Source organism: Ischnura elegans, chromosome 9, assembly GCF_921293095.1.
Source record: "Ischnura elegans chromosome 9, ioIscEleg1.1, whole genome shotgun sequence".
NCBI classification, from domain to species: domain Eukaryota; kingdom Metazoa; phylum Arthropoda; class Insecta; order Odonata; family Coenagrionidae; genus Ischnura; species Ischnura elegans.
The window spans coordinates 29335850-29341849 of NC_060254.1; the positions used below are offsets into that span (position 1 = coordinate 29335850).

Below are 6000 nucleotides of genomic sequence, written 5' to 3' on the forward strand. Positions count from 1 at the left end.
TTATTATTACTAGTGACACCAATTAAATATTGTACGTAGGTTATATAATAAAAGATAACAATGATATTTTAATATACGCCTTTATTAAAAAATGGAAGAAACTTTTTATAAAGAAATTTAAAAAAATACATACATATGCCAAAGGTACTCTTGAAAATTTTCCACATTTTTCCCAACAGAACATTCTACAATGCCAGATTTATCAATCCTACCAAGACATCTTTATTATCATAACTATCAATATTCCGTACACTTTCCTTCCTCTCCTGCAAATATGTGTGACTTGCTTTTGACTTTTACATCAATGACAGAAATAATTGGCATTAAACTGTAGTAACAAAGCATAATATGTCGTTTAACCCCAAATTATCTTCAAGAATTCCAAAGAGAGAAAAAAGAATTCTCTGCTTGCCAACCTCTGCATCAGCCTCAATTCCATACCTTTGCATACAATTTGTGCCTTCCACAAGGGTGCTAAAGACTTTAGAGTTTTTGTATTTTTTTCTATTTGTACAACGAGAAAGGAGGGCTAAAAAGATATTTCCTAATAATAAGGTGTTTAGTGGCGAGACATAGAAGTGTATAGTATTAGTGCCCCTCACCTTCTAGCCGTCCTTTTACTAATTTCATGTTCATCAACTTAAAAAATCTACATTATTCTCCGGTGACGCACTCCCCCTAACGGCAAAGGGACTTTTGTCTGACATTTCCACTTGGGCATGATGTAAGTGGCTTCGAAGAGATCATATGAGAGCGGATATTCTAACTGCTTCCATCTGTGGCTAAATGTTTTCTACTTTTACTATCCGGAATTTATTTTCTATTTCATCATGGCAACTATTACGAAGGCGTGACTACTCTAGACGTGATTACTCCAGGCGTGGTCATTTATATCCGCATGGGACCTATGAGACCCATTAGTGTCTCGTGAGTTTACCACACATTAATATTAGGCTCTCAAGGAGATGGCCCGTGACGACTCTTGTTTACTTAAATGCATTTTTTGACCTCAATTTCGTCCCTCAGCTGAATCAGTCTTAGTGGACCATGGCATTAGTGGACTATCTCTCTAGAATCGTCCTTCTAGTAACGGCAAGATTCTCGAGAAGAAAGAGTGAAATGAGTTCACACACGATTTTCAAGGAATTAACTGTGCGTACTGTGGATTCATGTGTCGAAGATGAAGTTTTTCAGTGCTTATGGCTCAAATGGTTTGAAGTTGTGTGTGCTCGTTTTCGTTTTCTTTGAAAGTGTGGTTGAATAGGCAAAAGTTGTGCCGAATCTGTTCTCAGGTAGCCTGTTATTTTTGTTTGCATTTTTAGACTCCCTGTTTTATGTCACCTCTAGTTTATGTAATTCAAAAGAGTCCTTTTCTTTCTTAAGTGGAATATTTACCTCCTAAAACGTCAGGAAGAAGTGCATAACATAAAAGATAAAAACTTCCCAAAAACTCGGTCATTCCAACCCCTGTTTCGACATATACACAGTTCAACAGCCAAATATCGGGAATAGATATCAGGAAGATGAAAATTCTGCAAAATGTAAGTACAAATTTAATAAGTGGTAGTCCAAATTCCATGGTATAAATTTTGAATAATGATTAGAATGCTACCCTGTCGATTTCTGAAACAACAATGCCTGTTCGCTGTCCGTTTGAAGTCTGTTGATAGCCTGTTCGAGATTAGTGAACAGGGTATAAACAGCCAACGAACAATCTCGGGTCACTCACAAGTAGGAACAACTTACGAACAGCCTACCAACAGTTTGTACTCTGTTTGCAGCTTGTTCCTTAACAGGCAGGAAACAAGCATTTCGGGAACAATAGTGAACAAGCTTTGAACAGGCAGGGGCCGGTTGGTATTATGTTTCACCGAACAGGGAATGAACAGACAACAGTGAACAAACACTGAACACCCTATCGATTTACGTAAAAATAATGCCTGTTCGCTGTCGTTTGGAACCTTTTGGAGATTTTGAGAACAGATTATGAACAACGTACGAACAATTGTTTCAAGTTTCGGAATTTGGACAACAATTTGGATTAATCCAAATTTAATTGAGTACAAGGAAGTTTGATTGAATCCAAAGAAAATATCATATCTACTTAAACAGTAATTATACACGGTTGAATTCATTATCACGATTACCATCAACCACGGATGACGGTTATTGAAGTGAGCACGCAAATTATATTAGCTATCCGCTCGGCTTACGCACGTTAAATACTTTACTTCGCCAATTACAGGCAGGGGCCGTATGTTTCAGCCAAAGAGTATGTACTCTGTGGTTTCAGCGGACTGGGAACGAACAGACAACAGTGAACGGACAGTCAACAGGCAAGGGCCGGTTCATTGTCCGTTTCACGGTACAGGGTACGAACAGAAAACAGTGAACAGCTAGTGAACAGGTTCTCAACAAGGACGGAAAGATAGCGTGGTGCTGCTACCTACCTATAGAAGATAGCAAACGCAAACAATGACGCCAATAACCGATACCGTTATCCGGACAGTTTACGAGCACATGGTCGACTGTGTTGTGGTGAAGTTGTTGGTTGCGGAGAAAACAGTTATTTATTTGAGTATTATTTAACCTGTGCTAAATGCCCGCAGTGACGAATTAAGTAATTCGGGCATCCATTCAGTGATAGTGAAAGTCGTGAAGTGATATTTGTTCTTGAGTGTGTTTATTTAATAATTTATTGTGTCTCTTAAGTTTTTGAGCAAGTACTGAGATTTGTATTGTATTTGTATTATGCGTATGTGCGTTACGTCGCCAATAAGAACCGACAAACATTGTCAGAGGACTGTCTTTCTTGTAGGTTTGTTTGTGAGAAGTGAAATCATCGTGTTCAAAAATATTCTTTAAAGGCGTGTTTCTCTTTAAAAATCACACGTATTATGTTGACATAGTGCAGAATCCGAGTTGTATTAATTTAAGGAAGTACATATTTCTTTGATGAAGGCATGTGAAATATTTTGTTGGTGTAGTGGTTGTTCTGTTAATGATGACAAAGCTTGCTTTTCTACAACTATTCAAGATGTTTATAACTATAATGGAATATGTGGAAAAGCACAATAAAAGTTCTTCTTACAATCATTCAAATGAATTTCAACTTTTAATTCTATTTTGACATAAATTATCTCTTGTCTATTATGCCCAACTTAGCAACAGTGAACAGTTAAGGAACAAAGTATGCGCATAGGGAGAGAACAGACAAATAACAGTCTTCTCACAGACAAGGAACAGACAAGGCGTTCCAATTTACATTCTACGAACAGTCGCCTGCCTGTTCTCTCTTGGTCAAGGTACAGGGAACTAACAGCCGAAGAAAACAGGCAATGAACTGACAGCGCACAGTCCCCTGCCTGTTCATTGTCTGTGGTCCAACAGGTAAGGAACAGAGAATGCCGCTTTCTTAACAGGGAGGGAACAGACAAGTAACCCTTTTCTCACAGACAAGGAACAGACAAGGCGTTCCAATTTACATTCTACGAACAGTCGCCTGCCTGTTCTCTCTTGGTCAGGGAACAGGGAGCGAACAGCCAACTGACAGACAATGAACAGACTTTATTGTTACAGAAATCGACAGGGTATAAATATTAGAGCCGGAGGTTTCACTAATTTTCCGATGTCTATCACATAAAATTACCCAAGATATTTTAAATACATCTAATTGTAATACTGGAGGCAACGTATGAACACGTGTAACGCATATTTTGCTTAGGACACTTGTTAGAGGCTAAACATAAAAGACGTATGTGTACACAAGCATCGCAGTCCCTCAAAATTTCTTAGAAAACATAATTTTTACTGTAGCCATCACTGTATCGCGAGCATATTCAAATTTGACATGTGGCAAATCTTGGCAAGGGGCAGAAAAAATCAGTTGCCTTACACACTCACAATAGATTTTTGATGATATATAGTCACGTACATATATCAAATGATCTTCACGAAAAAGATTTTCAATAGTCACAAAATTCATAAATACATTAAGGTCAATTCAAATTATAAATGATAGTCTATATCCTTTTAAAATGACACTACCTTCGTGCTTCCGAACATGAAGTATTTTATCACCTTTCATTTACTTTTTCTGAAGGCCCAAAGGGAGGCACTTGACATTCAACGTCCTCTCTCGTCAACATCATTAGGTTTGTATAGTCAATGTATTCATCTGCAAATAGAAATAACCATGCCATTAAAAGTACTCATACTGGAAAAAGAGCTTATTTAAGATTCCATTTTTAATTATTTCTGAGATCAAAGAAATAATGCTGTTGAATTAATGAATGATGATCAAAGAAAGGTAATACTCTTGCAAAATAGTCTTATTGACCATACTTAAATCTACACCATTAAATACGTGTTTCGTTTATTGGTTCCTCATTTACAGTTAGTTGCCTAGGTTATACATGAAAAGACAGCAACTTCCTACTCTTAGCATAAGCCATTAATGCATTACATAAATCAGCATCTATTTTTGCACGTGTAAACATCAAGAGTAAGTATATCAGGAGAAAAATTATAGATAAAATTCTGTGATATGTTATACAGCTTCGAATACGGGCAGAAAAGGTCTATATCGATCTGAGTTCTAAATTTCGTGATACAAGTTCTGAATTGCAGCTCATACGCATGATATTGTATGCATTTAGAGTACAGGCCTTGAATAATTAGCATACAAGTGTCTGCATTTCACCTTGCGTAGTGATACTCAGGCTATAGTTTGCATGAAATTATCATTGATAATGAAATCCATATCCAAATGATAACTATCAAGTACTTTTTCACAAATTTTCATCTCATTATAGCCTTTTTTGAGTCACATGATGTCACATCTTTCATGAGAGTCTGGCTTCTGGTGATGATCCTCGGGTTGACACACATTTAGTGGATATTGAATTTGTGGAAAACTGCTTGAAAATTTTCATCAATGGATTAATTGAGAATTCCAATATATCATTTAGTAATAGTGATATTATGCTACACATGTACTAAATGCAAGCTAAAATGTATTCATTCATTTAGTAACAAAAACCATAATTTATATGGCAGTCGTTGAAAATTGACCGGCATTATTTTCGGGAAAACAAGGGTTAAAAACACAATATCCAACCTGAGGACAACATAAAATAACAAGATAAAGCCATTTACGGCGAAATATAATAATAGTTGCGCATAGTAACGGAAGTACAATTAGCAAGCTTACCAGTAAATTTTCCCGCGAGACCGGTCAGGTCCAAAGTTTTAAGAAAATCCCTAGTTTGGTTATCCATATCTTCTCGTCTTCAAGTGCTCTAAGAATAAAAAAAAAGTATTATGCCAATGGATGGCTATATTTTCACAAATGCTAGAGCAAACAGAAAAACCATTTACTTACCTCCAAGCACGCTAAACATGTGCACTTAAGAACTGTATGGGATTTTATCGCTAGATGGCTCTGGCGTAGAAGCAATATTCACCACCGAGTTGGCTGTGGGATCCAACAGTTGGATGAGCGATATCTTCAATATTGGGGTGGGGACCAACACGTGGACCCTACAACCAAGTTGCGAGCGTCCAATTTAGTTGGGTAGTACACCCAATCGCATTGGCTGCCGTGTCTTTTGCAGTGGATACTGTATCCAACTTTCACTTACCCAATAAAAATTGGATGCCACATCCAATCCTTTTTTTGAGTGTAGTCATTCAATGCCACTTGGAAAATTTTCAACCGAGGCCTCAAAAATTTAAGTCCAAAAATGAACTTAGTAGGGGACAAAAATTATGTTCCACATTCGAGAGTTCAATTGCTTCTAAAGATCATGAATCGCGTTTTAAACCAGAGTCTTGGAGATCCATCAACGCTAGTCATTCAATGCCACTTGGAAAATTTTCAACCGAGGCGTCAAAAATTTAAGTCCAAAAATGAACTTAGTAGGGGACAAAAATAATGTTCCACATTCAAGAGTTCAATTGCTTCTAAAGATCATGAATCGCGTTTTAAACAAGATTCTT

At 37.0% G+C, this 6000-nt stretch overlaps 1 long non-coding RNA gene across 1 annotated transcript; it reads right to left on the bottom strand.

The window, feature by feature from the left end:
• Positions 1-3688: 3688 nt before the first annotated feature.
• Positions 3689-5681, bottom strand: LOC124165958. Its single transcript, XR_006866365.1, has 3 exons — positions 5384-5681; positions 5213-5298; positions 3689-4177 (listed from the first exon to the last, which is right to left on the bottom strand). It is a non-coding gene; the product is annotated as an uncharacterized LOC124165958 (long non-coding RNA).
• Positions 5682-6000: the final 319 nt, after the last annotated feature.